Source organism: Littorina saxatilis, linkage group LG3 (genome assembly GCF_037325665.1).
Source record: "Littorina saxatilis isolate snail1 linkage group LG3, US_GU_Lsax_2.0, whole genome shotgun sequence".
NCBI classification, from domain to species: domain Eukaryota; kingdom Metazoa; phylum Mollusca; class Gastropoda; order Littorinimorpha; family Littorinidae; genus Littorina; species Littorina saxatilis.
In genome coordinates, this window is record NC_090247.1 from 12,413,684 (window position 1) to 12,422,271 (window position 8,588).

Genomic DNA, 8,588 nt, shown 5'->3' on the forward strand with positions numbered 1-8,588 from the left:
TATATGCGTTTCTATCTCTCCTCTGCCTTTCCTTTACTTTGATCAATTCTTTTTTTAGTTTTTTGAAGAAGCGGATTGTCCACGAACCGGAACATCTATTGAACACACTGAAACAGGACACGTAAGGCATGACCTGCACTCGGAACACTCCAGCCTGTTATAAAACCGTGTCCCACACAATTATTTTAGCAAATGGCTTTCATGAAGGTGTGTTTGAATAACAGGTTCGCTGAGGTTATAAATATTGTAATGTTTTTATTGCAGAAAACTGTTCCAAATGTCCGTGCGTCAAAAACAACTCTCGTGTAGACTTGGGTTAAAGAGACCTTGCAAAACCTGTACGATCAGACAAGATATTGTTGTTTTTTCCAACGCATTACGGAAACATTAGTACAGGTCGAAACAAAAAAACTGGCACCCATAAAAAAAATGCTTATTATTTCTGTGAACAGCTCAGATCATGGGTAATTTTAACACCTTCACATTTAAATGCTTATTTTATAGCCATCCATTGAATTGAGAAGAAAACAAAGCATACTAAACTGCTAAGCATGAATCAAACAATAAGAAAATAAAAAGAACCAACAGCATCGTTTTGTATGTGTGGGTAGTAAACACGTTTTATTTACAAAACACGGCGGAAAATGGCGACAAATTTGTTGCACAGCGACAGGTCACTTTCTTCAACCAAGGCCAGTACTTTCATACATGACAAAGGAAAGCAAATATGGCCTGAATAATAAAGTTATAGTGTTCCTTTGCGTGTCTGAGTGATAAACTGTTTTAACCAACTATCTTCTGAAACGTAATTGCACTCAGCAGATTTGTCTTCCGCTCATAACTTTCGTGTCACACGGTCTTTGCGACAAACAGATAGATCGCATTCTCGCAGAAAATCATTGACAACACAGACCAGTCATTTTTAGCATTGCATTTGAGAAGGGCTACTATTATAGTGTGTTTTAAGAAAGAAAAACATTACAGTATCGGCAGAACACGACCAAATGAAATTTCGTGTCACAGCGTTATGGGCGTGAGATTGTGTTCTCACACTGTAGCAAAATCATTGACAACACAGACAAGTCAGTTTTAGCATAGACATTGGGAAAGGCTACTATTATAGTGTGTTTTAGGAAAGAAAAACATTATAGTATCAGCAGAACACGACCAAATCATGACAAATGAGTTTGCGTTTTGGGCGTTATGGGCGTTTTTTCACACTGCAGATCATATCTCAAAAACTACGGAGTGGATCTTTATGAAATTTGATATAGATATTTTTGACTGGATTTTCTCTTAGAAGGTTTTTCCGTTTATTGATAGGACAGTTTGGTGACGTCATATTTTACCGTTTGCCAAAAGGTCGAGGCAGCACTTTCACAGTTACAGTTTTTCATCAATTTGATCGAATTTCTTATCACACAATCTCAGATCTAGGCCGGATTGTGGGATTGCATTTCAGTTTGGTCACTTAAAGTTTTGTTATTGAAATGTTTGTTCGAAATATGTCATTTTTTCAAATTTTTAAAAACTAATATTTGAAACAAAAAATTTATATTGGTGTATTCCCTATTGCGTCCTGTATCTAAAACTATATAGTTTTGTTGTTTTGTATTGATAATTATGCTTAAAAATGAAGAAAACCGATAAATAACCACTATCTTTATTTATGAAAAAAGACACTTAAAAACAACTTCTATCTATTCCTTACCATTTTCTGATTCCAAATATATATAGTTTCATGGTGTTTGACGTTGAAAATAGGCTAAAACTTAACAAACTCGGATCGTTGAATGGAAATTATACTTCCAAGCTCCGTGCAGCTGACAACATGATAAAAACACGTCATTTCAAGTGTGGAACACGCTCATGACGTCATACTGAAAGGTGATGAATTATGGCTTCACCTTGCGATGTTTCATTTCAAACATGGTAACATTTTTAAAGGGGTTTCTTTCTCAGATTTCTGTTTGCCCTCTGTCTGTCTCTCTATGTCTCCGTCTGTCTGACTGATTCAATTAAATGTGTAATTACTTAGTTTTGCAAAAGTCAAACTAAGTATGATATACCTAATTGATTCAGGTCTCTAAATTCTTATTGTAAAATTGTGAGTTTTATTCAAAACAAATTTAATTGGTGTTTTAAACTCAATAATGGGGCATGCTGTGATGAGTAGAAGAATGTGTGCTTACGAGCAGAAAAAGCCCATCAAAGTCAAGAATCGTGTTTTTCTTTTTCTATTTTCACCTTGTAGCTTCATACAGACACTAAGCAACAGTGTAGTTCCACTTCCAGTGCAATATCTTGTACTTTAATTTTGACCATCTGTGTAACACTTTATTGACCCATGATCTGAGCTGTTCACTTCTGCATCTGTTCAACGACTTACTTCCGATGCTATTTGGTGTACATTAACATGTTTCGCAATAGCGTAAAAGTCAGACCTACGACCATAAAACTTTGTGAACCGACCATGAAGTAATTCGCTGAACCTATGTAGACATAATTAACATTTTAATGGGTTAAATTTTGTTGGGTGTATGTGTTTATAATTGATGTTTGTTTGTTGTTGTTGTTGTTGTTGGTTTGTTTGTTTTTTGAGGGGGGGGGGGTGGATTACCCTGTATCATGTGTACTATCAAAAAGGACACCAACAATGCTTGGCCAAAATAGTCAATGCAACTTGAGACTTGTCTAATGTTGAGTGGGGGAGGGGGGGGGGGTGCTCACCCTGTATCACGTGTACTATCAAGCAGAAAACCCATTCTGATCAGCATCGGTCCATGCCGTATCGCCGGCATATCTCTCTGACCGGATGCATAATTACTGCTCTGAATCGGTCAAAATAAGAATACAGAGTTATCTCCCATGTTTTTCGCTAATGTGTCTGAGAATAGACGAACTGAGACGAAAGTGATTGCAGATTGGCCGACTTCGACAGTGATCTCCGTTCTGTTCTTCACAGTTATGATAAAGACATCGTTCTAAGGTTAAAACAAGTCGAAACGTTGAGACTGCTGTGGGAAGGAGACCGTGATATTGTTGCATCACTCCCAACTGGTTACGGAAAAAAGTGTCGTCTGCTTCGTAGCCAAAGTTGATTATCACGTGACACTTTTGCCATATTTAGAGTTGTTTGCACAGTAAATACACCCGCGTAAGATAGCTCGCTTGAAACTGTCTTACATATCAATTCCTTTGTGATCTAAAAATTACACAACACCATGAAACATCATTATCGACGATCGCGAATCTGCTTATATCAATAACACATTACGAAAAGCTCTAAATATGTTAAAAAAAAATTAAAAAAAAAATTAAAAAAAAAATCAATTTCCTCTCCAGAGAAGGAAAACAAAGGCATCCTGTCAGGGATAAATGAGACCCGAAGGGAAGTAACTCATTTTACCTGAGTTCAGGATGGCAGGAAACCAAGATATCTCGGCCAAACAAGTCATTGCACCTTGAGACTTGTCTATTCTTGAGGGGTGGGGGTGAAATACGGGGGGGTGACATGGGTGGGGGGGGGGGGGGGGGGCTCACCCTGTATCGCGTGTACCTCCAAGCAGGACATCAAGATATCTCGGCAAAACAAGTCATTGCTCCTTGAGACTTGTCTATTCTTGAGGGGTGGGGGTGAAATGGGGTGGGGTGAAATGGGGGGGGGGTGACATGGGTGGGGGGGGGGGGGGGCTCACCCTGTATCACGTGTACCACCAAGCAGGAAACCAAGATATCTCGGACAAACAAGTCATTGCACCTTGAGACTTGTCTATTCTTGTCGCAAACTCTGCCGAAAAAGGAATGCCATGCAGCTCGAGATGACAGGCCATGATTGTCGATCTGTCTCCAGTGGTGACAGGCATGTTTGTGCGCTTTTCTTCTTTGTCAGTCATCGCTCAAGTTAAGACGGCTGAAGCTGGTCTGGTTCTTGTTTCCGATTTATTTCGACTCGGACGGACCACTGTGCGACTGTGGCATGGACAGGCATAGGCCGTTGGCAAAAGTTATACACACTCCGAGTGTATACAGGATTGATGGGTCTGTATACACTCCGACAATGTTACAAATCTGTAGCCAATGAAATGCCCCCTTACATATCGTTAGGAAGTAGCTGATGAAAATCGATCCGATATTCCTTTTTCGGAGTTTGTAAACAAGGTACTTTCACATAGTGTATACAACCACTTTTGGGTCAATACACACTCAAATTGTGTTCCATACTCCGACAATAAACTGCCGTGCAACAACAGTTATTGTGCGTGTTTGTTTTTCGTGTGTTTGTCTCAAGCGTACTTTGATACTATGAATCGAAAGTGCACTGCGCTCCTTCGCAAAATGGCGTCGAATGACAATCCGGTTTTCTGGTCTTTTAGACAGAGTCACTCGACAAGCCTGATCATCCACATCGCAGTCAAACAAAGCCAGACGCCATCCTGAACTCAGGTCAAAATAAGTTCGGCTCATTCTCTCCCTGACAGGATGCCTTGAGTTTCCTTGTCTGGCAAGGAAACCGATTTTTTTTTACATATTTAGAGCTTTTTGTATTGTGTATTGATATAGGCCTAAGCAGATTCATGATCGTCGATAATGATTTTTCATGGTGTTTTGTAATTTTTAAATTACAGATATGATTTCAGCTTTCTCGACATTGGCACTGATAAATCTGGATATCGCAGTCAAATCTAACGATAACTAATATTATCATTAGGTTAAACCCTCCCATGGGCGAGGGCTGGATGTGAAAAAGCACCTGTTTGCTATGCCATTACCCTCGTTAATAAAGAATTTGTCTTGTCTTGTCTTGTCTTGTCTTGTCTTGTCTTGTCTTGTCTTCTCTCTCTCTCTCTCTCTCTCTCTCTCTCTCTCTCTCTCTCTCTACTTTACACACACACACATATACACACTCACACACACACACACACACACACACACTCACACACACACACACACACACCCACACATACACACTGTCCTGGGCGATTCTATAACTAGAGCGAGGGCTGATTGTAATGAAGATGTTTTCTTGTCTTATTTTCTCTGTTTCTCTGTCTGTCTGTGTGTCTGCCCGTCTCTCTCTCTCTCTCTCTCTCTCTCTCTCTCTCTCTCTCTCTCTCTCTCTCTCTCTCTCTCTCTCTCTCTCTTTCTTTCTCTCTCTCTCTCTCTCTCTCTCTCTCTCTCTCGCTCTCGCTCTCTCTCCCCCCCCCCTCCCCCAAGTGACACAACACTTTATTTTGTACTGTGCAAGTATTTTAATGCTTTAGAAGTCATGATCAATAGGCCGGACTGTCGTCCAACTTATCTTAGTGCAGTAATCACTGTTTGTACAGTAAGGGAAGGGGGCCTATGTTGGGCAAGTTGAGCCACATCCTCTTTACGCTCTTCGGAGGAAAAATACATTTTTGATTTGAAAGTAATTTGATTGAGGGAAACAGGCTGAGTATACTGACACAATTTTAGTCGGTTTCAGTAAGAAAACCAAGCATTATCTCCATTCGCTGTTTGACCTGAACACGAAATTTCATTTGGGGATATAGAAAAAACGCGCTCCATTCGAAAAAACCATAGGCACAGATAAAATATGTTTAAAAAAAAAAAAAAAGCAGCCGCTATTCCAGTATCAAGCAACCTAAGTATCAATATGTTTGGCTCTACATGTCTGTCAATGGTTGACGATTTCCGCAGATACCTGAATGATGCACTCCTTTGCTCTTATTTTGGGTATATATCTAGAGAGTTGCAATGATGTGTTTTGATGAAGCGGTTTGGACGACGTCATTTTAACCATTCCTCTCTCTCGCTTTAGGTGAATCGGGAACACAAGGACTGGTTCCAAACGATCAACCAGTGTATGGAAAGAGTAGGAGTAGAACTGATTCGGCACATGTGACGTTCTCTCGTCCCTTCAGCAGGGACTGGGTGGCCGAGTGGTAACGCACTTGCGCTCGGAAGCGAGAGGTTGCGTGTTCGACCCTGGGTCAGGCCGCAATTTTCTCCCCCCTTTCCTAACCTAGGTGGTGGGTTCAAGTGCTAGTCTTTCGGATGAGACGAAAAACCGAGGTCCCTTCGTGTACACTACATTGGGGTGTGCACGTTAAAGATCCCACGATTGACAAAAGGGTCTTTCCTGGCAAAATTGTATAGGCATAGATAAAAATGTCCACCAAATACCCGTTTGACTTGGAATAAAGGCCGTGAAAGGTGAATGCTCGCCTAATAGGCTACTGAGCTTTACTGGCCGATGTGAATGCGTTATATATTGTGTGTAAAAAATGTCTGTTTGTCTGTCTGTCTGTAAAAAATTCCATTTCAAACGGCAGAAATTAATATGTAAGCGCCTAGGGCTATATCTAGATTAGGCGCATAAAAATGATCACAATAATAATAATAATAATATACTGGGATATATTTACGATGTGACTTTCCATAATCCGAATGTTTTTGCCAGTGTGCGGTGCTGCCTACCGTGCCTGCTATGGCATAGGTTCTTCATGTCAAATCTTTGGTAATTATCCAACTTTTGACAACAACAGCTTCTGATTCTATTTAATGTTCGTATACTGTGATAGTTCCATCAACTTATTTCAGCTTTTTCTTATATATTAGCTTTGGTTATGCTTTAATCCCATGATGTCGTTAAAGATGTGTCCTGTTGTTGTGTTTTTGTGTGTGCTGAAATACTGTTTGGTGTATATTACCGGGTACAAACGTCTAGGCAAGGGAGCCTCAACATGTGAACACACTAGCGTTAGGAGGCTATGTTTTCAAAGTTCGATTTTTCAACAAAATTAAGTTACTTTTACAATTCAACTTTATTATCTGAATGTAACAAACAGAAATTTGTCTGAATTGAGTTGAATTGAGTTAAATTGAATTGAATTAATTTCCTTTTATTCCCATAACTAAGTAGTGCTGACTCGTTCTCATGTCACTTCTTAATCGTCCTATTACTTTTGCACTACAATCTGGAAGAAAGGTGTTGCGTACAAATGTCAAAAGGAAGGATGCCCAACATAATTATGGCCCTCCCCTTACTGTGCTTGTACCGCGTGCTCTAGGATCTGCTTCAAAGATTACAAGCTATCCAGGAAATACCAGAGCCGTATACTGGTGAATGTTGCCATTGGGTGGCGCTGACATCAAAGCCTGTGGTTGACACATGAGAGGTACTCAATATAAATCTCACGTTGTGGTTTTTGTCAGCATCTAAGTTGTACAGGCTGATCGAAACCCACGGCTTAGTGCTGAAGGGACGAGTGAACGTCACATGTGCCGTAGCAGTTCTCCTAGAATCATGTCCATAAACGGGTTGTATGTATGGAGCCAGTCCTTGACGTCCTGTTTCACCTGAAATGAGGGAGAGGGGAATGGTAAAAAAAATGACGTCGTCCAAACCGCTTCATCAAAACATATCATTGCAACTCTCTAAATATGGCAACTGTAAACTGCATCCACGTTATAGCTCAAAGGTTTGATTCCGACCTCCATCCAGATAAAACTGCCTTGGGTAGTCTCACACTGTCTGTTTATCTGTCTATCTGTCTGTCAGTCAGTCAGTCAGTCAGTCAATGCATCCATTTATGAACGAACGAATCAGACCATGTATGAAGACACCGATACTAGTAAATCATTAAATGCATTCACAAATCAATGAATTCTTCTTTTCTGCGCTCATGGGCCGCCACTCCCAAGTGCACTCGTGTTTTGTCGAAACCATCCATCAATGAATGAATCTATAATGCATCCAAGTACCAATGCATTAAAACAAAAATGCATTAAAGGCACAGTAAGCCTCCCGTAAACCATCACAGATACGGTCAGGCTTTTACACACAGTAGAAACACCCTTTCATTTAAACACTCACCGATTGAGAACATCCTAGGTGCCCTCCGTAAAAAGCTAACAATTTTCAAAGAATTTATTTTTGCGTGGTTTATCTTACCCCTGAGCCATCGTGAACCCGTGTGATCCAGTTTCCCTTTTTCACAATGTAGTCGTCAGTTAGTCATTTGAATGCGACTCGATGTGAGCTGCTTATTTACAATAGCACGTTTTTATGCACGAAACAAACGGCTGTGGTTCACAAGAACTCTAGCGATGGCTTTTGACTGTTGAGAGGAACGGCGATATGCATAAACCGTCGTCTGCTACGACCCTTGCGTGACACGTTTCCGGGCTTTTCTTTTTTCAAACTTTCACAACTTCGAATTGTACTGATCTTGTCTTGATGAAAAAAGAATTCTTTTATGATTAAAGAATGTTTGTGTAACAAGCTGTCAATTTATTATTTAGATTTTAAAAGTTAGGTCAAGCGCAAAAACGCACCACGGTCCAAAAACATTCTGATAATCATCGATCCACGGCTATCGCCAGTTTACATCGATAGAATGAGACCCGAAGGGAAGTAACTCATTTTTGACTTGAGTTCAGGATGGGTCCAAAAAGTGTTCGAGACAATCTGCAAAATTAATTCTTTAAAAATTGCTCGCTCTTTACGTAGGGCACCTAGGATGTTCCCGTTTGGTGAGCGTTTAAATGGAAGGGTGTTTGTACTGTGTGTAAAAGCCTGACAGTATCTGTGATGTTTA

The 8,588-nt window shown here is 40.3% G+C and overlaps 1 long non-coding RNA gene across 1 annotated transcript; it reads right to left on the reverse strand.

Moving 5' to 3' along the window:
* Positions 1-5,498: 5,498 nt before the first annotated feature.
* Positions 5,499-7,062, reverse strand: LOC138961644 (uncharacterized). Its single transcript, XR_011454260.1, has 2 exons — positions 6,400-7,062; positions 5,499-5,729 (listed from the first exon to the last, which is right to left on the reverse strand). It is a non-coding gene; the product is annotated as an uncharacterized lncRNA (long non-coding RNA).
* Positions 7,063-8,588: the final 1,526 nt, after the last annotated feature.